Genomic DNA, 26,264 nt, shown 5'->3' with positions numbered 1-26,264 from the left:
AAAGGGTTTTTCCTCAAATCCCCCCTAAACCTCCCACCCTTCACCTTGAACTTGTGTCCCCTCATAACTGATTCTTCAACTAAGGGGAACAGCTGTTCTCTATCAATCTCTCCTCGTACCTCAACCCCCGTAATCCAGGTATAATTTTTGTAAAACTACATTGCACTCCCTCCAAGGCCAAAATATCCTTCCTAAGGTGTGGTCGTCAGAACTGCTCACAGTACTCCAAATGGGGTCTAACCAGAGATTTTTACAGATTTTGCAGCATAATATGATATTCTATCAACCACTGTGTCCTTATATTCCAATTCTACAGATATATATATATCAAAAACTTCCAGTGTTGCATTGTGAATGCTGATGGATGGTGGTATGGCAACATCCTGAAGGGTACATTTGTCTTCCTGACACTGATGGTCAAACCAAACACTTTACAGGTGTGAAGGAGCCTGTCCTTTTTAAGGCGAAGGTCTTCCTCAGTATGGAATGCGAGTGCAGCGTAATCAGTGTGGAGCAACTCTTTGATGAGGACTTAGTATTGTCTTGGATCTAAGGCAAACAAGTTCAATCAGCTTTCCATCAGTTTATTGATCATAAAATTTACAGTGCAGAAGGAGGCCATTTGGCCCATCAAGTCTACACTGGCCTTTGGAAAGAGTACCCTATTTAAGCCCCCGACTCCACTTTCTCCCAGTAACCCCACCTAACCTTTTACATAGATACAGAGATACATAGAAGGTAGGAGCAGAAGGAGGACTTTTGGCCCTTCGAGCCTGCTCCGCCATTCATCACGATCATGGCTGATCATCCAACTCAATAGCCTAATCCTGCTTTCTCCCCATAGCCTTTGATCTTATTCTCCCCAAGTGCTATATCCAGCCGCCTCTTGAATATATTCAAAGTTGTAGCATCAACTACTTCCTGTGGTAATGAATTCCACAGGCTCACCACTCTTTGTGTGAAGAAGTGTCTCCTTATCTCTGTCCAAAATGGTTTACCCTGAATCCTCAGGCTGTGACCCCTGGCTCTGTACACACCCTTCATTGGTACCATCTTCCCTGCATCTACCCTGTCTAGTCCTGTTAGAATTTTATAAGTCTCTATGAGATCCCCCCTCATTCTTCTGAATTCCAGTGAGAACAATCCTAACCTAGTCAATCTCTCCTCATATGACAGTCCTGCCATCCCTGGAATCAGTCTGGTTATCCTTCGCTACACTCCCTCGAGAGCAAGAACTTCTCCCTCAGAGAAGGAGAGCAAAACTGCACACAATACTCCCAAGTGTGGCCTCACCAAGGCCCTGTACAATTGTAGCAACACATCCCTGCTTCTATACTCGTAACCTCTTGCAATGAAGGCCAACATACCATTAGCCTTCTTTACCGCCTACTGCACCTGCATGCTTACCTTCAGCGAATGGCGCATAAGGTCACCCAGGTCCTGCTGCACACTCTCCTCTTCCAATTTACAACCATTCAGGTAGTAATCTGCCATCCTGTTTTTGCTTCCAAAATGGATAACCTCACACTGATCCAAATTATACTGCATCTGCCATTGATTTGCCCACTCGCCCAACCTGTCCAGATCTTGCTGTAGGATCCCTGCATCCTCATTACAATTCACCCTCGCACCTAATTTGGTATAATTTGCAAACTTTGAGATGTTAAATTTTGATCCCTCATCCAAATCATTAATATATATTGTGAATAGCTGGGGTCCCAGCAACGATCCCTGTGGTACCCCACTGGTTAATGCCTATCAATTTGAAAAGGACCATTAATCTCTACTCTTTGTTTCCTCTCTGCCAACCAGTTTTCTATCCACATCAATACATTTCCCCCAAACCCATGTGCTTTAATTTTGCACAATAATCTCTTATGCGGAACTTTGTCAAACGCCTTCTGAAAGTCCAAATCAACCACATCGACTGGCTCCCCCTTGTCGACTGTACTTGTTACCTTTTCAAAGAATTCCAGCAGATTTGTCAAGCATGATTTTCCCTTCATAAATCCATGCTGACTCTGACTGATCCTGCCACTGCTTTCTAAATGTTCCGCTATAAAGTCCTTGATAATGGATTCAAGCATTTTCCTCACGACTGATGTTAGGCTTACTGGTCTATAATTCCCTGCTTTCTCTCTACCTCCCTTTTTGAATATTTGAGTGATGTGAGCTACCCTCCAATCTGCAGGGACAGTTCCAGAGTCTATAGAATCCTGGAAGGTGACCACCAATGCATCCACAATTTTCAGAGCCACCTCCTTAAGCAATCTGGGTTGCAGATTCTTAGGCCCTGGGGATTTATCCACCTTCAATCCCATCAGTTTTCCCAGTTTTGGACATGAAGGGGCAATTTAACATGGCCAATCCACCTAACCTGCACATCTTTGGACTGTGGGAGGAAACCGGAGCACCCGGAAGAAACTCACGCAGACACGTGGAGAAAGTGCAAACTCTACCCAGATCGTCACCCGAGGCCGGAATTGAACCCGGGTCATAGGGAGATCGTGTCTGACAAATCTATTCTTTGAGGAGGTAACAAGGAAGTTCGACAAAGGAGAACCAGTGGACATGATTTATTTCGATTTCGTTTGACAATGTGCCGCATAAGAAACTGTTAGTTAAAAGTCCATGGTGTTAAGGGTAAGGTCCTGGCATGGATAGAGGATTGGCTGACTGGCAGAAGGCAGAGAGTGGGGACAAAGGGGTCTTTTTCAGGATGACAGCTGGTGACTAGTGGTGTACCTCAGGGGTTGGTGCTGGGACCACAACTTTTCACAATATACATTAATGATCTGGAAGAAGGAACTGAAGGCACTGTTGCTAAGTTTGCAGAAGATACAAAGATTTGTAGAGGGACAGGTAGTATTGAGGAAGCAAGGGGGCTGCAGAAGGATTTGGACAAGTTAGGAGAGTGGGCAATGAAGTGGCAAATGAAATACAATGTGGAAAAGTGTGAGGTTATGCACTTTGGAAGGAGGAATTTAGGCATAGACTATTTTCTAAATGGGGAAATGCTTAGGAAATCAGAAGCACAAAGGGACTTGGGAGTCCTTGTGCACGATTCTCTTAAGGTTAATGTGCAGATTCAGTCAGTAGTTAATAAGGCAAATGCAATGTTAGCATCCATGTCAAGAAGGCTAGAATACAAAACCAGGGATATACTTCTGAGGCTGTATAAGGCTCTGGTCAGACCCCAATTGGCATATTGTGACCTGTTTTGGGCCCCGTATCTGTAGTGAAATCGATGTGCATGTACATAAGGGGTCAGTGTGTAATCAGTAGCGCCAGATGATCATTAGAGGGCCGGACCAAGAGGGGTATAAAAGCAACCGCGTTGTGCCTCTCTCTCTCTCTTTTGGGTGTACTGTGACCAGGACAGGAGTATAGGATTAGCTCAGATGGTTAGTGTAGTTAAGCATAATTACTGTAGTTACATCTTGTTGACCTTATCGCTAGTATTAATGTTAAAGTAAAGAACTCATGCAATTATTGTTTTAGTAACCTTTTGTTACTGCTGGACGAGTTCGAGTCTTCTTCATCGAGGTTCAGAAAACCTCATCAGCAACCAAGGTTTGAGTAACACATATTACACTCCGTAGTATATCAAAACATACAAAGAAGTGTAATAAAAGATGATACAGGAGTGTAATAAAAGTGTATCTAAGGAAGGATGTGCTGGCCTTGGAAAAGGTCCAGAGGAGGTTCACAAGAATGATCCCTGGAATGAAAAACTTGTCACGTGAGGAACGGTTGAGGACTCTGGGTCTGTACTCATTGCAGTTGAGAAGGATGAGGGGGATCTTACTGAAACTTACAGGATACCGCATGGCCTGGATAGTGTGGACTGGAGAAGATGTTTCCACTTGTAGGAAAAACTAGAACCAGAGGACACCACCTCAGACAAAAGGGGCGATTCTTTAAAACAGAGTGAGAAGGAATTTCTTCAGCCAGAGTGTGGCGAAGCCGTGGAGCTCTGCCGCAGAAAGCTGTGGGGGCCAAATCACTGAGTGTCTTTAAGCCAGAGATAGATGGGTTCTTGATTAATAAAGGGATCAGGGGTTATGGGAGAAGGCAGGAGAATGGGGATGAGAAAATATCAGCCATGATTGAATGGCGGAGCAGACCCGATGGGCCGAGTGGCCTAATTCTGCTCCTATGTCTTCTGGTCTTCTGGCCTTATGGACCCTGGAGCTGTGAGGCAGCAGTGCTAACCGCTGTGCCACTGTGCCGTACAAACCCTCCATAAATTGCCTGAAGGTACATCTCAGCAGCAGAGATGAATATGTCCGAGTGTCAATGGCAGAAAATGGTCTATTTTGACTCGTATACAACAGCAACAAAGGAAATAATATGCCCAAGGGTGAATGATAATCAGTGCGTCTCACTTCTTGGTTTGCTGTCTCTGAGAATACTTCAATGTGATTGGCTCCTTCACACCATCACTGTGGCTGCATGCCTGGGATCCCATTGACTTGGTATCAGATTGAAATGAATGCTGAGAAAGTTGAAATGCATGCCACAATGTTTAGTGGGTCTTTGTGGAAAGCTGTATTCAAGGTCAGCAGCAAGCAAGTACTGTTGTGTCACAGCTGACTACAAAATCTGGACCATTATCTTTGTAAATGATTTTAGAATATCTTTCAACCTTAAACATGCTATAATAAATGCAAATTGTTTCATTGCAACATCCATATGCTCAGTTGAGCTGCAATAAATTCCTGATTAAAATTCCTGTTCCCTGTTTATTTTTCGGAATGCACTTTGAACATTAACAGGAATGCCTTTGGAAAAATATGGTCTAATGAATCAGTTGGCGAGAGACTATCCATACTTGCACTATAATTAGGAAATGTGTCTTATTTATCAGCTGGTTTTTTTCTCAGTAAATGGATAATGCAGGGGCTGAGAGCTGTGAAATTGGATATACCCCAATGTTTACTAACCGATGAGAATTTGAATTTGCTTCATTCAGCCAAATTAGCATTTGCAAAGATGGGACCATTAATCTGCAAGTCAAATGTACATTGTTTATTTGTGCTGCCGTCAAATTGTTCACTTGCTGTAGCTGTGTATCTGTGGAAAAAAAGATTCCATAGCAATGGATGGATGAATGATAGAAGAACTGGCTTTTGCCGTAATCAATACAGCTAAATGGGGCATACACAAGCAATAGAAAAGGCTATGTATCAGCCATACATGAATCTGTACAATCCCAGTTGTCGGGTGTTTAATTTTGCAGCAGTAATCCATTTATTAACAATTGTTGCAGATAAGGGGTGATGTAAAATGAGCATCCATCTATGGTTGTTTATTCTTCTTAAAATGTCAATACCCAAATACATTTTAAAGTGCCTCATTGCAGGAAATATGAGACATTGAATTTGATGTATTCATCTAGATTAACATTTGCAAATATCAACATAGGATTCTCCGGCCCCACAGCCGCGTGTTTCTCGATGGCGTCCTGATTGCTGATGGCCGGATTCGATACTCCTGCCGCTTGTCGATGGTTTGTTCCATTGAAACCACCCCACGCCACAGGGAAACAGGTGGGTGGAGGTGCACTGCAGGTCAGAAAATTGAATCATAATGGTCAGAGAATTCTGGCCAATTTTATTAGTATACAGTCAAAGTGTGAATTTAAACAGTGAATGCTGGAAATACTCAGTAGGTTGGGTAGTGGAGAGGAAAAAGCAGCAGCATTAAGGTTTCAAGTCAATGGACCTACGGCAGAATGGGAAGACATTAGAGGTAGAACCAGTTTTTAGCAAGTTAGAAAGAAGGGAATGAGGTGGGGGAGGTTAGTGAAAAAAGATGTTTAGGAAGGTCAAGAGTAGGGTAGAAGGCAGGGGAATGGAATGATGATGCAAAGCAAAAGGAGATGATAATAGGTCATGGAAAGAGACAAAAGATGGGTCTGGAGAAGCTGTAAACGGGAATAACGTCCAACAGCCTGACTGAAAAAATGTGTCTCAAAGTCATGATTTGAAATTGTCAAATTCAATGTTGAGTCCATTTAACTGCCAAATGCCTAATTAAAAGAAGTTTAATTTTTGAGCTGCACTGGAACAGTATAGGAGGCTGAGGAGAGAGTGAGTGCGATAGAGAATTAACATGGCATGCTCTGGGGCCATGCCCAGGGTCACACAGAGTTCCACAAGGCAGGGACATCCCTGATGTATAGGAGACTGCATTATGAGCAGCAAACACAGAATGAAAAGTTGAAATAAGTAAAAGCAAGTTGGAGGTTCACTTGGGATTCTGGACTGTGGGAAGAGATGAAGGCAGGTTTTGACCCACCTGAACTTGCACAGGAAGAGGAAGGATTGATGGGAGCAATCAGGAGTTGGTCATATGGTCACAGAGACTGTGGTCCCTTCAGAATGATGAAAGGATGTGTTTGGTGGTGGTCTTTTACTGAGATGGCAGATGTGACAATGGATACTCATCGTAAGTGGACTTTGGTGAGGGTAAGGAAAAAAATCTATTGTGATTCTGAGAGGGAGAGAAAGGGCTGAGAGTAGTATTGTGGGAAATAGAATGGATACATATCTGGATCGTGTCAATCATGATGGAGGGGGAATCCTCAGTTGAGGAAAAAGAAGGAAACATTGGAACAAAAGGAGAAAATACTGGACAATCTCAGCGGGTTTGACAATATCTGTGGAGAGAGAAGGGAGCTATCATTTTGTGTCTGGATGACTCTTAGTCAAAGCACAGCTTCAGTCTGTAAAACCATGGTGGGTTTAATTCACCTTGCTTTAAACAATAGGGGAAGGCGGTGGTGTAGTGGTATTGTCTCTGGACTTGTAATCTAGAGACGCAGGGTAATGGCTGGGGCCCCGGGTTCAAATCCCACCATGGCAGATGGTGAAATTTGAATTCAATAAAAATATGGAATGAAAAGCCTAATGATGACCATGAAACCAGAGCCGCTTGTGGTTAAAAACCCATCTGATTCACTAATGTTCTTCAGGGAAGGAAATCTTACCTGGTCTGGCATACATGTGACTCCAAACCCCACACAGCTATGCTGTTGACTCTTAACTACACCTCTTCTCCCACCTGCTGCTGAAATGGCCCAGCAAGCCACTCCAGTTCAAGGGCAAATAGGGATGGGCAACAAATGTTGGCCCAATCAGCAACGGCCACACCCCAAGAACAAGTTTTAAAAGAGGAAGCCAGGTGTAACAGGGCATGCCAAAATTAACTTATTTTTACTCAATGCATAAATAATTAGGGTAGAGTGAATGGTAGAACTATCATTGAGTACTGAGAAGTCCCCTGACATTAGGGACCAATAAGCTGTGGTGCTCCTGATCCTCGGGCAACATGCGGACTATCATGCTGTTATTGTACAATGAACAGATTTCTTCGGAAATGACTGGGAGGAAGGAAGGGCCCAATTATGGGCCAGCAACAGTTTGCGGCTCTGGAACCGTGAGGAACACTCACATAAAGCTAAGTATTGAGAAAATTAGTTCGGCCTCAGAAAGGCCATGATTTCACAAGGTTGTCCAAGTTTACCCAGAGTGAGGAAGGACAAGAATAAGGAACGGCAGTTGGCATATAAAGGATGTAATTCCTCTACTTCTGTCTTCAACATGGCAAGCGGTGCATTTATGTTGCATACTGAATGTGCAGTCCAGCAGTCATACTGAATGCTCAGGGTCTCAGGAGAGTGACCACTCAGGAAGTGATGACGGTAGGAAAGTTTTGATTTATTCTCCTTACTATTTACACGTCCTACACCCTGAACAGTCTCTCGCGTTCGGCCCACACCCGGTCCGGGATATTTATGTCCCAACCAACATAGAAAAATGGATAGCCCTTCCCCCCCCCCCCCCCCCCCCCCCCCCCAAATCTGGTAAATCGTACTCAGGTGAGGCCAAAGGGACACTGAGGTTGCAGATCCCTGACCCTCCTGTAGGTTTAACACACCTACATAGAAATATACATTGAAAATAGAAGCAGGAGGAGGCCATTCGATTCTTTGAGCCTGCTTCACCGCTTATTATGATCATGGCTGATCATCAAGTTCAATACCCTATTCCCAATCCCCCCCCCCCCCCCCCCATATCCCTTGATCCCTTTAGCCCCAAGAGTTTATCTAATTCCTTCTTGAAATTACACAAAATTTTGGCCTCAACTACTTTCTGTGATAGTGAATTCCACAGATTCACCACTCTCTGGGTGAAGAAGTTTCTCCTCATCTTAGTCCTAAAACCCTAACCCTTATCCTCAAAGTATGATCCCTAGTATTGGACGCCCCACCTTTGAGAACATTCTTTCTTAATCTACCCTGTTACACCTTTATATGTTTCTAGATCCCCTCTCACTCTTCTAAACTCCAATGAATCTAATCCATATGACAGTCCCACCAACCCAGGAATCAGCCTAGTAAAGCTTTGCTGCACTCCCACCATAGAAAGAACTTTCATCCTCAGATAAGGACACCAGAACTGCACATAAGACTCCAGGTGCGACCTCACCAATGCCCTATAGAATTGCAGTAAAATGTCATTACTCTTATACTCAATTCGTCTTGTTATGAAGGTCAACATACCATTTGCCTTCTTTACTGCCTGCTGTGCCTGTGTGCTTTCTTTCGGCCACTGATGCATGAGGACACCAAGGTCTCAGTGAGCATCCGCCTGTCTCAATTTACACCCATTCAAATAATAACCTGCCTTCCGATTTTTGCTACCAAAACGGACAACCTCACATTTATCCACATTATACTGCATCTGCCATGCATTTGCCCACTCACTCAGCCTGTCTGAATCTCGCTGAAGCATCTCTGCACCTCCTCACAGCGCATCCTCCCACACAACTTTGTACCATCTGCAAATTAATATATAATGTGAACAGTTATGAATTCCCCTGTTTCTGACTGTAAGGGGTCTACATTCTTTTTTATCAACCTTTTTCTCTTTACATAACTATAGAAACTTTTGCAGTCAGTTGTTATGTTCCCCGATAGCTCACTTTCGTATTTTATTTTCCCGTTCTTAATCAATTCCTTGGTCTGCATTTGCTGAATCTTAAACTGTTCCCAATCCTCAGGACTGTTGCTTTTACTTGTTAATTTGTTTGCCTTTTCTTTGATTCTAATACTATCTCTAATTTCCCTCGTAGGCCATGGTTTGGCCATAGTTCCCTTTCTACTTTGCTGCCAAATAGGAATAAACAACGTTTGGAGTTCACCTATTCATTCCTTCAATGCCTGCCATTGTGTATTCATAGTCCTTCCTTTCAGTAATATTTTCCAGTCCATCATAGCCAGCTCATGCCTCATGCTATCATAGTTACCTTTATTGAGGTTCAGAATCCTCGTCTCAGCATCAACTACCTCACTAACCACCTTGATAAAGAATTCTCTCATATTATGGTCACTCAACCCCAAGGGTTCTCTCACAACTAGATTCCCAACTGATCCTTTCTCATTGCCCAACATTCAGTTCAAGATGGCCTGTTCCCTTGTTAGCTCCTCAACCGTATAAACTCCAGAAATTTCTCCTCTATTGTACTGTGATTAATCTGAGACACCAAATCTATGTGCAGATTAAAGTCACCCATAATTACAGATGTTCCTTTATCACATGCACCTCTGATTTCCTGTCTAATATGATTGTCAAAGTTACTCGTGCAGTTTTGTGGTCTGTATACCACCCCTTCAAATGTTTTCTGACCTTTGATGTTTGTTAACTCGACCCAGACAGATGCCACATCATCAGTGCTAATATCTTTCCTCAATATTGTATCAATATCTTCTTTAATTAAAAATGCAACTCCACCACCTTTTCTTTTTGGTCTGTCCTTCCAAAAAACTGAATAGCTCTCAATGTTTAGTTCTCATCCTTGGTCACCTTGGAACCATGCCTCTAAAATCCCAATGACATCATTCCCCTTTACATCTATCTGTGCAACTAATTCATCCAATTTATTTTGCATGCTCCACCTGTTCAGGTACAAAGTCTTAAGACTAGTCCTTTTAACGTACCCTGCCCCATCCCTACTATCCTTTACAGTATCATTATTTGATACAGGCCCTTGATTTCTCTACCTATCACTTTTCTTAATCACCTTACTGTCTTTTTCATTTGTTCTTGATTCCTCTGCTCTGAATTTGGCTGTTGCTGCTTTCCCCAGAGAGGTTATTTCCCTCAATAATATCCAAAACTGTATATCTGTTTTGCAGGGGAATGGCTACAGGAGATTCCTGCACTGCCTCGCTCTCTTGCTCTGTCAGGTAGTCACCTATTCCCTCCATGCCTGTGGAGTCTGAGCCTGCGGTGTGACCACTGTGCTATGCACAACACCCTCCGTTGTCTCTCTGAAAAATGGAAATTACCCCATGAATTATATATGACATCGACTTTGCTAAATAATCTTGTTGCTGAAATTTTGCAATTAACTTTTCAAGTCTATTGGAATCAATTTTCTAGTATCTCCTTCGATGAAAAGCAAATAAGGAAAGTTGATTGTGTAAAATATGTGGATATTTCAAGAAACAAGACACATTTGCCACTCCATGGATTGAGAGCAGCAGCCAATGATGCAGTATTTGGGCAGTACGGTGGCGCAGTGGTTAGCATTGCTGCCTCACGGCGCTGAGGTCCCAGGTTCGATCCCGGCTCTGGGTCACTGCCCGTGTGGAGTTTGCACATTCTCCCCGCGTTTGCATGGGTTTCGCCCCCACAATCCAAAGATGTGCAGGGTAGGTGGATTGGCCACGCTAAATTGCCCCTTAATTGGAAATAATTAATTGGGTACTCCAAATTGTTTTTTTTTAAATGATGTAGTATTACACTATAATGGAGAAGTATTTGCAAAGAAAATGAACATCAGACAAAGCCACCTAACTCATTCTGTTACTCCACTGAGCTTTGGGTTAAATCCCCATGCTTCCATTTCAAATGTTTTTACATCATAATTTACCCCAATTAACATCACCCTCTCAAGATGGTGGCTTCTGATTAATATTCTCAGGTTGCTTGATGAAATTCATTCAGCCTCTTTGCTAAGTTTACAGATTTGTGAGATGATGTGGGTTGTTGCAATTTAAATTAATTGATTGGGGCTTCCTAACTTAATTTCTGATAATGGAGTGGCAACTATCAAAAAAGTCGAATGGCAGTATGAAGAAGCAAACACTTTAGTTTGACAGGATCATATATAGTGCTGAAAAGTACGATTGCCACTTGACTCATTGAAACAAATATTGAAGTGCCCCTTGTTTCTTTGTCATGTTTTCTAGTTCAGTAAATATAGTAAAGCATTGAAATTAATTACTATGATGAGTGTCCTTTTAACAACAGCTATAATAGCTCCCTGATTTATTTTGAGTGTCGCTGCAGAAGAACTGAATTTCATTATGTCAAAATTATTCATGAACTGGACAATGCGCACAAATGCAACCTGCCTTTCGGGTAGGAGTTTTGACAAAACTGTTTCTCGAACATATCGAACATAAAGGAAAGGTGCGACAGATGTGTAATTAGCACACTATCATTTTTATTTCTCTTTCTCCAACACAAACACATGCAATCATAAATCACATCCACCGTTTACAATGTGTCAATTTTCCTGCAGTCAAGCTTATTCAGTCAGTACTTTAAAAGAATATATATTGGTCAATACATTCTTTGTTTTCTCAGTGTGTCATTTTAAGCCGTTGAGCTAGATTTTGTGCAGGCCGCATATTCACGATGGTGCCCAATTAACTGCCCAATCAGAGGCCTGTCAACTCACAGCCACTGCTGGGTATGGCAATTGCTGGAGCTGCAGCTGTAAAGGAAGGGCGTTTCAATTGCTGCACTCTCTCAAAGAAAGGTAAATAAGGCTAGGGAATGCAGGGGGCAGGTAGACAGGCTCTGCCAGTCATAGGGGCACAGGCACTGTTGTCACTGCTGTGGCCATTGCCGCCGAGGGAGTCGGGGAGGGGCTGGTGGGAGGGTTGCTGCTGCAACATGGAGTACCCAAAAGAAAGGCCTCCCCAAACAGAGCCTGCTTCTGGCTTGCAAAGTCTCATCCGCTAGTCTGCCCAGGTAGTGGTGGTCCTTCACCCCCTACGTGGGCTGAATGGGCACTGAACCGTGTGAGACTGGGTCCTGCCCACAATGGCTAGATCTCGTGAGGCGCAGCAGGTGTCGGGAAGCCCAGGAGAGGCCTCACCCGGCATCTACCATCCACATCCCACTCATATTCCGACAGGATGCGGCCGGTAGATCGCACCCTCTGCCTCAATTACCATTGGCATTTACTGTCAATAATCAAAGGTAAGATAATAAGTTGACTTCAGCTTTTGTGCTTTTTAAGCTGAGGTGACATGACAAGATGAAAAAGAAATACTTGCTCAAAGCGTGGGATTCTCCGGTTCCCAGCTGCGTATTTCTCGACGGCCGTTGTTCACTGGTGGCGGGATTCTCTCTTCCCTCCGCTTGTCAATAGGATTTCCCATTGAAGCCACCCCACCCCGCTGGGAAACCCACAGGTGGGAGTGCGCTGTCAGCAGGAAAAGAGAATCTCAACAGCCAGAGAATTCCAGCCTGAGGTTAGGTTTGTCCCATTTGTATGCCGGATTGTTTGTGAGAGGCCAAAAGAATTACCAGACAAGTTATTGAAGTAGGCTGAAACCATCCTCAATGCTAATGGCGTGGTAGCACAGTGGTTAGCACTGTGGCTTCACAGCGCTAGGGATCCGGGTACGATTCCCGCTTGGGTCAATGTCTGTATGGAGTCTGCACGTTTTCCCCGTGTCTGCATGGGTTTCCTCCAGGTGCTCCGGTTTCCTTCCACAAGTCCAGGAAGATGTGCAGGTTAGGTGAATTAGACATTCTGAATTCTCCCTCTGTGTACCAGAAAAGGTGCTGGAATGTGGCGACTGGGGGATTTTCACAGTAACTTCATTGCAATGTTAATGTAAGTCTACTTGTGACAATAATAAAGATTATTATTATTATTATTAACATTCTCTGGGGTTCTTCCTCCCCTCCTGTCAAAGTTACAGCTGATGAGGAGGATACTAGTGGAAATAGAAGCCACACTCTCTTTCTCTATACTACTCTCTCTCCTTGTTTCCAGATCCAGAATCTTTTTCACTTGGGTTCTCTTTTTCCCACCTCTCCTCCCTCCTTCTGTGGCCAAAAACTCTAATTCTTTCTTCCCTTCCCTCCTATATAAACTTCAGAAAAGGTGTTAAGTGGAGGGCTAAATTGAGTCAGGGTCAAACTGCAAACTCGGGATAAGGTATAAGATCCTGTACCTGAAAATTATTAAATATGAAGACAAGACATGGACCTGCCTGGGAATATTCTCAGAGATTGTGGCTGCTATGATTTATTGTTATTGTCCCTGGCACTGTGAAGCCACTGTGCTACCCATTGGCATTGGGGATTATTTCAGTCTATTTTAAAAACTACCATACATGCCAAAGCCTGGCAACCAATGACCTCAGAATAAACAAATAGAACATACAGTGCAGAAGGAGGCCATTCGGCCCATTGAGTCCACACCGACCCACTTAAACCCTCACTTCCACCCTATCCCCGTGATCCAATAACCCCTCCGAACCTTTTTGGACACTAAGGGCAATTTAGCATGGCCAATCCACCTAACCTGCACGTCTTTGGACTGTGGGAAGAAACTGGAGTACCTGGAGGAAACCCATGTGCATAGCCTGGTGCATGAAAAAAAAATGACAGGGCCACTAGACATCCAGAAAACAGGGTGGCTGGCATGTTACCATTAAACCTAGGCCACCACCATCCCTCAAACCTATTCATATCGTATCCAGCTGATCTCCAATCAAACATATCCTGTGTATCGTCACCGTGTCCTGTACTATTTTGTCTTCAGGCCCATTCTGCTACCCCGTGACTGGTGAATGGGATAGGTCGCACAGGGATGCCCTCTCCCGAGCATCTGGGAATTTGAGTACAAACCTAACAACTGGATTTATTTATCCTCTCTGTGTATGAGTGAGGCATGTATATTAAGGTGTTAGTATGCAGTTCACCTCAAACATGATTTGGGATTAATATGATAATACATAAGATCAGCAGCACCGTCATTCTGTTCAGGTCAGCGGTCACCAGAATTTGTGACTTTCTTAGTGGAGTTCTAGGCAGGGATACAGTCCATGTTGCAGAATTGATTGTCTTGCATCTTCACTCTGAATTAATTCTTCAAGGCCTCGCTCTCCAAACACTAGGGCATTGCTGTAATGTGATTGTTGCTTCCTGTAACTGTAAGGGATATTGGAACAAATATCCATTGGTACCAAATATCTGTCAAACAAATCCAATCATCAATTGGTGGTCTTGCATCCACCTATACTTCAGTCTGCACTGTAAATTCTATGATATATCTATGGGCCACGATATTAATCTCCAACCAAACTTGTCAATGAGAAGAGACCTATTTCAGTAGTATTAAATAAATTGTGTACTGTCATTGCTGAACAAGTCTGTGAAGTGATCTGTCCATATATTTGCTTTACTGAAACAAAGTAGTGCTTTTGATACATTGGCCAGAGATGAAATCAATGCGCATTTAGTTTACTCAACCTGCTAAGTGCGAGTCTCTGCAAGTTTGGCTTCAATTTGAGTACAATCCAAAGCTTCCCCAGACCTTCCTTCCTACACCAGTCTTTGGAAATCTAAACTTCATATCACTTACGTTTGATTTAGTTTATCTTGTGCTCTACTTTTATCGTTCTGTGAGCTTTGCTCCCAGGTTTATATTTATCAGGATTTTTTCTAATGTTGAAAAAGAGGGTGGAAAACAGTTTTGAACCTTTGTTTTATTTTATGATGCTACTTAAATACTAATATAATGACCTTGTTAAAAAACCACAGTTACTATTACTTGGCTGGAGTTAGAATCAAAATTTAGTTCGGTAATTAACTTATTGGTTCTTCCCTTCTAAAATGTCAATTTAAATAGTGGAGATTGCTGAATTAGAGGGAAAGAAAAGACTTTCACCTATCTAACATTTTTCATGATTCCAGCCCAAAGTGCTTCACACCCTTCCACTATGACCATTTTTTACTACCCTTTTTTGCACCACCCTTGCAAACATGCCATATTGAGAAGCTTGCTTATGCTGGTATACCCTCATTTGGTGCCATCCTGCTGCCACACAGCCCCACGGCTGATCTGCTGACCGCCTAGCTAATTGAGACTCAGCAGACCATTGGACAAATTTGTTTGCCACTCTACGAAGATCAAGAGTTCAGCTGCATTATAGAGACTGCACCAGCGCCATTTGAAAGGCCAGTCAGCAGGTTAGATGTTTTTGTCTTTCTTTTTCTTTGGCTGAGTTTGTGGAAGGATTGTGCTCGTTTTTTTTAATCAATTGGTGCTTCGTCAGCACGGTAAGAGGAATACCTGATCCAGGTATGTGGGCTATGATGACAATGTCTACCTGTCTCCCACGTGACCAGGAATGGTGAATACAGAGAGCATGTCCACTGAGACACCAACATTTCTCCACCATTCTCCATCATCACATCTATCTCGCAGCAACTATCCTGGCATTCCCTTGGCCAAATAGCCTACACTACTATAAATAAAAGTGATACAGAATACCTGGAGGCCTTGTTTATCTTGGCCGGGGGCTTCAACCAGGCCAACCTCAAGAGTGTACTGCCAAAATTCCACTAACACATCTCCTGTCCTATCAGGGGCGCCAACGTCCTTGACCACTGCTACACATACATCAAGGGCGCCTAGCGATCCATCACCTGACCCCACTTCAGAAAATCTGACCATAAGACAGTGCTCCTTTTCCCGGCATACAAGCAGAAACTTAAGCGGGAGAATCCGGTTAAGTAGGTCATGAAATGCTGGTCCGAGGCAACAGTAGAGCTCGTCCATTTTCAGGAACTCAGCGGTGAACCAAAACGAGTATGCCACCACTGACACAGACTTCATCAGCAAGTGTGTCAAAGATCGCATGCCAAAAAAGAGAGTACGTACGTTCCCCAACTGGAAACCATGGTTTAATCAGGAGATTCACTCCCTACTGAAGGCTAGTTCTGAGGCGTTCAAGAGAGGTGACCCTGACCTATACAAGAAGATATGACTTCCGTAAAGCGGAGGGATGCCAAGAGACAATACCAGACTAAGCTAGAGTCACAGACTAGCAAGGCTTAAACAGGGCTACGAAGCAGAGCCAAATATAATCTCTGGCAGCAGCGCATGCCTCCCCAATGAACTCAATGCATTTTATGCTTGTTTGAGCAGCAAACTATCAACCCGCTGTCAATTGCCTCAGCAGTCTTGGACACATCCACACCCACTGTCACATCTTCCAAAGTCAGACCGGCCTTCTTGAAAGTGAACCCTTGGAAAGCAATGGGTGCTGACAGAATCCCTAGTAGTACACTCAGATCCTGCACAGACTAACTGGCAGGTGTGTTTGCGGAACTCTTCAAACTTTCCCCACTCCTTTCCATGGTTCCCACCTGCTTCATGAAGGCCACCATCATATGGGCATCGCACCAGTGCCAAAGAAGAACCAGGCAACGTGCCTCAATGACTATTGTCCGTTGGCCTTGACATCTATCATTATGAAGTGCATTGAGAGATCGGTCATGAAAACTCTATACTCCCAGAATGCCTTGATCCACTGCAATCTGCAGACCACCACAACCAGTTCACAACAGACACCATCTCCCTGGCCCTGCACTCGTCCCTGGAGCATCTCGACAACAAGGACTCCTACGTCAGACACCTATTCATTGACTACAGTTCCGCCTTCAACATCATATTCCCAGCCAAGCTCATGTCAAAACTCCAAAACCTAGGACTTAGCACTTACCTCTGAAACTGGATCCTCGACTTCCTGACCCACAGACCACAAGTAGCAAGGAAAAACAACAACACCTCCTCCACTATAGTCCTCAATACAGGGGCCCTGCAAGGCTGCGTACTTAGCCCCCTACTACACTCCCTGTATGCACACGACTGTGTGGCAAAATTTGACTCCAACTCCAGGGGCTTTTTAGCACAGGGCTAAATCGCTGGCTTTGAAAGCAGACCAAGCAGGCCAGCAGCACGGTTCGATTCCCGTAACAGCCTCCCCGAACAGGCGCCGGAATGTGGCAACTAGGGGCTTTTCACAGTAACTTCATTTGAAGCCTACTCGTGACAATAAGCGATTTTCATTTTTTCATTTCATCTACAAGTTTGTTTCGAGCACAACCGTACTGGGTCAGATCTCGAACAACGATGAGTCAGAGTACAGGAGGGAGATAGAGAAACTAGTGGCTTAGTGTAATGACTACAATCTCTCTCTTAATGTCAGTAAAACTAAAGAGCTGGTCATTGACTTCAGGAAGCAAAGTATCATACACACCCCTGTCTGCATCAATGGTGCCACCATGGTGATGGTTGACAGCTTAAAATTCCGAGGTGAGCGCATCTCAACAATCTGGTCCACCCATGTTATGACCAAGAAAGCACAACAGTGCCTTTACTTCCTTAGGAAACTAAAGAAATTCAGCACGTCCACATTGATGCACCATAGAAAGCATCCTATCTGGCTGCATCACAGCCTGGTACGGCAACTGCTCGGCCCAGGACCGTAAGAAATTATAGAGTCAGGAACACCGCCCAGTCCATCACACAAAAAGGCCTCCCATCCATTGCGACGACAATAAAGATTATTATTAACAGTTGTCGTAGTGTGGCGACGAGGGGATTTTCACAGTAACTTTATTGCAGGGTTAATGTATGCCTACTTATGACAATAAAGATTATTATTATTGTTAGAAATGTACATTTCCTGTTATTTCTGCTGTGACATTACAGCATTATAGTTTTGAGTTTTGCTGAGAGGTGAGGGTCAGGGTTTTTTAGGATGGTGGGGTTTCCTGTCCCGCCATCCAGGGTCGACGGAACACATCCCCGCTGACGCTGCCTGCCCCTCCTTCATTTCACACTCCAATGAACATTAATTGGCTGCACTGATTGGCTGGCAGCTCTCTAGCCCCTGCAATGCCCGGCACTGCAATTGAGAGAAGTGGAACTTCATGTCATTTCTGAAGCATAGGTCCTGGGATTGCAGGAAAATGGAAGTTGTTGGGTCTTTCACAGTGGGGAGGGCGTGTAATGCGGGTGGGGGGGCTAGTGGACAGAGGGGTTTGGGGTGTTGGGATTGTGCCCAATTGGGGGTGAAGAGGGGGTTGGTTGGGGGGAGTGTTAGAGGGAGGTCCAACGGTTATGGACCTTATGCTCAAATTTAAAACGGGGCTTCCGATGGACCCCCCTTCCTTCCTGAGGCCTAAACCCGGTTATTTTCTGCCATCCCCGGGAACCCAACAGGATGCCCATCCGTGACATTTCACTGACCTTCCACCTATAAACCTGGGGGAGTGTAAAATTCAGGCCTAGTTTTTATTAATGCTTGGCAGAAATTTAAGATTAAATTCATTTCAATACCAGCATTTCCTACTCCGTAACATTCTTAATTCTGAGTCAGAATATCCCAAGGCCCACTTCAGAGTTTCGAGCACGTAATCCAGGTTGACTTTTCACTAACATAGTGAGGGAGGCTAATCAACATTGGCTTGCAGCCCAAACAAACTGAAAACAATGATATGTAGAGGATTCAGCAATGTTGGCAGCATTGAATAAAGATTTCAAATGCAGCTAAAATGCAGGGCTTTCTATCTGTGCCTAAAGCATATGTTACATGTTTTGGAGCAACATCACTAGAATATTTGGTCATCAAATGCTACATAGATAGAAGCAGGCTGGTGTGGATTTTCTCTTACCAGTGGAGTAGCAGCCGTTGGGATCTCTGCCCATCATTTTGACCTCCCTGTAATTCTCGTAAAACATATTTTATTCCATTCTCAAAGTTACAAAGCCAATGCGCAGAGTGGACAGGGCATGCCTTCAATCCACCTCATTGCTTTCTCCAAAAGCCAATTAAAATTAAAATTGAATCCAATTCATGAACGCATACAAGCTGACAAGAAAAGGCGTTGCACCTCATCTTGGGCTTGATCTGACGCTTTATCTTAGCCAAAGATCTCACCGTAATCCCAGCCAACTTTCCTGACCTGGGGTTTAACAGTATACAGTAGACAGGACAAAACATTTTCCCTTGGTGAAGGGGTCAATGACCAGGGGGCATAGATTTATGGTATATAGAAATGATCTGGAGGAAAATGTGTGTGATCTGATTAGTAAGTTTGCGGATGACATAAAGATTGTCGAGGTTGCTGATAGTGCCGAGGATTGTCAGAAGATACAACAGGATATAGATAGATTGGAGACGTGGGCACAGAAATGGCTGATGCAGTTTAATCTGGACAAATGTGAGGTGATGCATTTTGGAGGATTAAATCTAGGTATGAATTATACTGTAAATGACAAAACCCTGAGAAACATTAACATTTAGAGGGATCTGGGCATGCAGGTCAACAGTTCCCTAAAAGTGTCAACACAGGTGATTGAGAAGGCATATGGCATGCTTGCCTTCATCAGCAGGGACATTGAGTACAGGAGTTGTGAAATCATATTCACAGCACGGTAGCATGGTGGTTAGCATAAATGCTTCACAGCTCCAGGGTCCCAGGTTCGATTCCTGGCTGGGTCACTGTCTGTGTGGAGTCTGCACGTCCTCCCCGTGTGTGCGTGGGTTTCCTCCGGGTGCTCCGGTTTCCTCCCACAGTCCAAAGATGTGCGGGTTAGGTGGATTGGCCATGCTAAATTGCCCGTAGTGTCCTAAAAAGTAAGGTTAAGGGGGGGTTGTTGGGTTACCGGTATAGGGTGGATATGTGGGTTTGAGTAGGGTGATCATTGCTCGGCACAACATCGACGGCCGAAGGGCCTGTTCTGTGCTGTACTGTTCTATGTTCTATATTGCAACTATATAAAACCTTGGTTAGGCCACATTTGGAGTATTGCGTGCAGTTCTGGTCACCACATTGTCAGACGGACGTGGAAGCTTTGGTAAGAGGGCAAAGATGATCCAGCAGAATGTGTCCAGGTCTCGAGGGTGTTGGCTATGAGGACAGGTTGATAAATTAGGATTGTTTTCACTGACAAGATGGGGGAGGAGGGGAGGCCTGATAGAGGTCCACAAAATTATGAGAGGCACAGACAGGGTGGATAGTCAGAGGCTTTTTCCAAGGGTGTAAGTGTCAATTACAAAGGGGCACAGGTTCAAGGTGAGAGGGGGAAAGTTTGAGAGAGATGTATGATGTTGGCTTTTCTCGCAGAGTGGTGGGTACCTGAATGCGCTGCCAAAGGATGTGGTAGAAGCAGGCACATTAGCAACATTTAAGAGGTGTCTGGAACACATTAGCAACATTTAAGAGTTGTCTGGAAGGGTACATAAATAGGGAGGAAATAGAGGAATACGGACCGAATCAGGGCAGAAGGGTTGTTTGTAGTTGGAGCATCATGATCGGCACAGGCTTGGAGAGCCAAAGGGTTGTTCTTGCACTGTACTTTCTTTGTTCTTTGTAAGGGGCAGGAGGTTTGGAGGGGATGCGAGGAAAGGCTTTTTCATCCAAAGGGTAGTGTGAGTCTGAAACCCACTGGCTGAAAAGGTGGTGTATACAGAGATCCTCATAACATTAAAGAAGTGCTCAGGTGTACACTTGTGATGCCAAGGTATACAAGGGTATGGGCCAAGAGCTGAAAAATGGGAGTGGAATAGTTCGGTGGTATGAGGACTTGGGTGCGATCCCAGACCCAGATTACGTCTGTGTAGAGTTTTCACATTCTCCCTGTGTCTGCGTGGGGGTCTCACCCCCCACAATCCAAAGATATACAGGGTAGGTGTGTCGGCTACGCTAAATTGCCCTTTAAATTAAATTTAAAAAAAAAGAATTAGCTGGTTGTTTTTGACCGGTGCAGATTTGATGGGCCGAATGGCCTTTTCTGTGCGTAGACCTGCATGACTCTATAACTCTATGAATGCGCGGCAACCTCCTAGCAAGACTCTCAGCACCAAGACAATGCCCATCAATGCCAATGTGGAGAGGTGTTGCGGGACTGCAGCGAGACTGATGTTTTCACACAAGACTTTGTAGCAATATGAAATCTGGCAGCCAGGCTTTGTAATAGTAATTGAGTTCTCAATTACAATTATGGGGTATGATGGCTTTAATTGTACTACATGAATAAATTTCCCCTGAAAAAGCAAATGCAAATTCAGGCTGTTATTGAAATGAATACTCATGTGTTGATAACTCTATACTAGAACAATATACTCCTGCAGAGGGCGGCAGAGCAGCGACGCTGATTGGCTGTTGCGGGGAGTGAATTGTGGAAAGCTGCTGTCAGGTGACTTTCTGGAACTAATATATTTCAGGCAGTGGCTAAACCCGAGACACTACACAGGTAGCGTCTCCCACCCATCCTCCTCCTCTAACCAAAAAAAAGACTGTGTGGTGAGTTGGTGAGGTAAGCTTGTCTTTCCTTTTCCTCTCTCCACCCTTCCACCACCTCTAACCTGCGGGGAGTGTGAAAATCAGGTACGCTTTTTTTTCTCTCTGTAATTATCCAGTGGATAAATAGAAGGGATGGCAGAGGGGGCAGTGCAATGTTCCTCCTGCAGGATGTTCGAGGTGAGGGACACCGTCAGTGGCCCTGTTGAGTTCACCTGCGGGAAGTGCACCCTACTCCAGCTGCTCAAAGACCGTGTTAGGGAACTGGAGCTTGAGATGGATGAACAGGATTATTCGGGAGGCAGAATCAGTTATAGATAGAAGCTACATGGATGTAGTTACACCTAAGAATGAGATAGCTGGGTGACGTTTAAAAGGAGGGGGAAGAAGCAGTCAGTGCAGGGATCCCCGGCGGTTGTTCCCCTCAATAACAGGTATACAGTTTTGGATACTATTGGGGGGGGGGCAGACCAGAGATAAGCCATGGTGATCAGGGGGCCGGATTCTCCGTGAATCGGCCCAATGGCCCGAACCTGGGCGCCAAAAATGGCACCAATCACTCCGGCGTCGGGCCCCCTGAAACATCACAAATTCTCCATCCGGGAATGGGCTAGGAGCGGCATGTCACCATTCACGATGGCGTCATCCATCACGGACATGTATGCTGTCAGTGACGCCGTGCGGCCCGGAGACCTGGCAAAATGGCCGCCCGCCGCACAGCGCCAAGTGAGACCCCCCACTGCCTGCCCCCTTCCCCCTTCCCATCCCCCTTCCCCATATCGCCACTTCCCCCATATCACCCCTTCCCCATATCACCTTCCCCCATATCCCCCCTTCCCCCATATCCCCCCTTCCCCCATATCCCTGTTCTCCCATCCCCCTTCCCCATATCCCCTTCCCCCAAATTTCCCTTCCCCATATCCCCTTCCCCCAAATTTCCCTTCCCCATATCCCCCCATATCCCAGATATCCCCTTCCCCCAAATCTCCCTTCCCTATATCCCACCTTCCCCCTATCCCCCATTCCCCTATTCCCCCATATCCCCCCTTCCCCCATATCCCCTTCCCCATATCCCCCCGTCCCCACATCCCCTCTTCCCCATATCCCGCTGTCTCCCTATATCCCCTTCCCTATATTTCCCTTCCCCGTATCCACTTCTCCCATATCCCCCCTTCCCCATATTCCCCTTCCCCCATATCCCCCTTCCCCCATATCCCCATATCCCCATATCCCCTTTCCCCATAACCCACCTGCCTCCATAACCCCGCTTCCCCATACCTCCCCTTGCCCCATATCCCCTTCCCCTTATCCCCCCTTCCCCCATACCCCCTTCCCCAATATCCCCCCTTCCCCCATATCCCCCCTTCCACCATATCCCCCCATACACACCATTCCCCCATGTCCCTCCCTGGGGAAGGGGGGATATGGGGAAGGAGGATATGGGGGGTGGGGGGGGATTTGGTAGGAGGGGGGATATGGGGGAAGGGGGGACAGGCCCGGCACATGAGGCACATGACGCCCCCAGGACGTTCCTGGGCGGCCATGAGCCAGGGACAGACCCGGAGCACCAGGCGGACGCTGCCCAATCTAGTGCGAGTGCGGTGACGCTGGCGAGCCACACCTAGTGATGAGGAGGGAAGCCACAGCAACAGCAGCCCCCAGGACACTGACACGCGGGACACTGACACACGGAACACCGACACACAGGACACTGACACACGGGACACCGACATACAGGACCCTAACACACAGGACCCTAACACACAGGACACTGACGCAGAGCAGTCGGATGGACAGGAATCACCACTCCAGGGGACCCTGGCTTCGGGCCAGGTGACGAGCACGCCATTAAGCCACTGCTGTCTCCAACACCCTCCATCATCACACAGACACTCACCTCGGTTGGGCACTTTAGTGATGAGGCATCTGGTACACTAACTGATGCGCACAACACACCCGTCCGGTACAACAGGTGGAGGTAGGAGCAGCTGGGTGGCAGTGCGGTCGGAGGGCAGCCCAGCCCCAGCAACCATCTGCTGCCCAGACGGGTCCCGGGTTCCTGGAGTTACCACACCCACCCATAGACCCGATGCAGTCACAGACCAAGGGACGACCAAAGGGGGTGCCAGCCGTCTTGCGGCAGCTGCAGACGTAGGTGGAGGAATCCACCCGTGTGCAGGAGCAGGAAGTGGTGACGGTCATGCGTGCCACCCAGGCTGACACCACACGGGTGGCATCCGTGGTGGAGGCAATGGGTGGGGTCGCAGTATGAAAGGTGTGGGTCTTTCTGTGCAGGCGGCGTCCGTGGCCCAGGGCATGGCTGCCCTCTCACAGGAAGCCATGAGCCAGATCCAGCAGCAGATCGCAGAGGCACTCAACGCAATGGCGCAGTCACAGCAGGCCATCGCTGAGGGCATCGGCACCATAGCCCAGGTGCTGGCCGACGTAGCCCAGACACAGACAGGGATGGCCAGCTCCCTGAGCTCCATGGCTGCAAACTTGCGGACCCTTGTTGATACCAGGGTGGGCCTCCAGGATTGGCAGCGCCAGGTGTCAGAGGGCACCGGGTGCTCGGTCCGTTCGCATCCCCGACCCATGTAGAGGCCCGGGGGCCATCAGGCACCCGGAGGGAGGAGGTACTGCTGAGGCCTGTTCCGGGTCCCCTTTTGGGGAGGTCCCGGAACACTGCGACACCTCGGACCCCCCCCCCCCCCCCCCACCTTCCATTCCGTCTCAGATGTATCTGGTGGACAACGGGCAGGACAGGCTTCCATCCCAGTCACCTGAGCGCAGCCTGGCCCATCCAGGCCGGACCACCCCAGGAAACGGCCGCCAAAAGGGTCCTTAGTCACAGGGCAGGAATCACAGGAGTCCACCTCCAGTTCTGCTGTGCCATCTGGGGACACCTAGACGTAGTCAAAGGGCCCGTAAGGCCAAAATATTGGACACTCATAAGTTGGCACGGGTGCAGAGCATAGATTAGTTCTGGGGCTAGGCAAGTGTTTGTTATTAAAATCACCTTTCACACCGACAGAAGCTGCCTTTGTGCTCTGTGCGATGTGTGCGGGGGCGTGGTGTGAGGTGAGCGCCAGTGGGTGTGTGAGGGGTGATAGAACATCGGCCTCAGGTGAGTGTGTTGCCCCCCCACCCCCCCACCCACCGCGCCCCCCGGGCAGACGACAGGACGGTGCGCTGCAGTGTCTCGGCCGCATACAGGGACGGTCCAGGCGGAGAGTGGTACTGTGGCCACGGGTCAGATATTGTCCAACGATGTAGAGTCCTGGGGCAGGATTCACCCTACCCGGCGGGGCGGGGGGTCCCGGCAGGACGGAGTGGCGTTAACCACTCTGGAGTCGGGTTGCCTCAAAGGTGCGGATGAGGCTCTAGGCCTGCCCCGGAGTGGTTGGTGCCCCGCCAACTGGTGGGAAATGAGCTTGGCGCCACGCCAATCGGCGCCGAAGGGCCTCCACCAGCCGGCGCATGCGCGGGTGCGCCAGCGCGTGCGGGAGTCATCCTGTGCATGCGCAGAGGGAATCACTTCCGCACCGGGAATGGCATAGGACCACGGTCTCCGGTGCGAAACAATAGAGTGCCCCCACGGCACAGGCCCACCTGCATATCGGTGGGCCCTGACCGCGGGCCAGGCCACAGTGGGGGCACCTCCCGGGGTCAGATCCCCCCGCGACCCCCCGAAAGAACCCTGGAGCCCGCCCGCGCCGCCTGGTCCTGCCGGTAAGGGTCCTACTCTAATTTACATCGGTGGAACCAGCAAAGAACGGGCGGCCCATCGTGACTCATGCCGTGGCAAATTTTGGGGGGCGGGAGAATTAGGACGGCGGGGGTGAGATTCACGCCGACCCCCGGAGATTCTCCCACCCGGCAAGGGGGGGGGGGGGGTCGGAGAATCCTACCCCAGAGCTCATCGCAGTGCGTGTTGTCATCATCCTCCATGGCCTGCAATAGACACGCTTCCACTGGCGACCGTGTGAGCCCGGCCTGTTGTGCCGCAGGTGGATGTGCAATGGAGGGGTGGTGTGCATGTGGGTGGGGGACGGGTGGTTGGTGTTGGGTGGGTGGAGTGAGAGTGGTTGATGTTGGGTGTGTGGGGTGAGGGTGGTAGGCTGGTGCCGTGGTGTGCAATCTGTGCCCATACTCAGCGATTCCCACGCCACCCCTAGTCAGTGAGCCGGGCGGCTATCAGCCTGTCCCGTGTCTGCTGGCCCAGCCGGTAACGGTGGGCAGCCTCCTGTCCATCTTCACCCCGTCTGTCCTGACCATTGCCCCCATCGTCCTCATCAGGGGAGCTCTGCGCCTCGTCTTGCTGTTTATCCCTTTCCCCCTCCTCTGCCTGCAGCACATCGCCCCTCTGCTGGGCTATGTTGTGCAGGATGCAGCAGACCACAATGATGCGGCCGGCCCTATCTGACGGGTACTGTAGGGCCCCTCCAGAGCATGCAGGCACCTGAAGCGCATCTTTAGCAGCCCAAAGCTTCTCTCTCTCACACCCTGGTCGCTGCATGGGCATCGTTGTAGCGGTTCTCCGTGTCAGTCTGTGGCCTCTGTATAGGCGTCATCAGCCACGACCGCAACGGGTAACCCCTGTCGCCCAGCAACCAGCCCCTCAGCCGGGGTGTGGGGGAGGGAGGGGCATCCCTCGAACATGGTGGGGATGAAATATTGCACTAATACGAATGAGTCATGTACACTGCCCGGGTACTGGGCGGAGACGTGCAGGATCCTCATGCGGTGTCACAGACCACCTGCACTTTCATGGAATGCACTTTCGCACAGACCACCTGCATTTTCACCTTCCTATTTGTGAACATGTCCCTGTTATCCACAGGC

At 47.2% G+C, this 26,264-nt stretch overlaps 1 long non-coding RNA gene across 1 annotated transcript in view; it reads right to left on the bottom strand.

Annotated features, from left to right (window-relative positions):
• Window positions 1-5,056: 5,056 nt before the first annotated feature.
• The window catches only part of LOC119966800, a 40,801-nt gene continuing 19,593 nt past the window's right edge, over window positions 5,057-26,264 (bottom strand). The window contains exon 4 of the long non-coding RNA XR_005460835.1: window positions 5,057-5,567. This is a non-coding gene — a long non-coding RNA (uncharacterized LOC119966800). The remainder of the gene's footprint in view (window positions 5,568-26,264) is intronic.

This window comes from Scyliorhinus canicula, chromosome 6 (genome assembly GCF_902713615.1).
Source record: "Scyliorhinus canicula chromosome 6, sScyCan1.1, whole genome shotgun sequence".
Taxonomy (NCBI): domain Eukaryota; kingdom Metazoa; phylum Chordata; class Chondrichthyes; order Carcharhiniformes; family Scyliorhinidae; genus Scyliorhinus; species Scyliorhinus canicula.
This window is presented reverse-complemented; position numbering and strand designations above follow the sequence as displayed.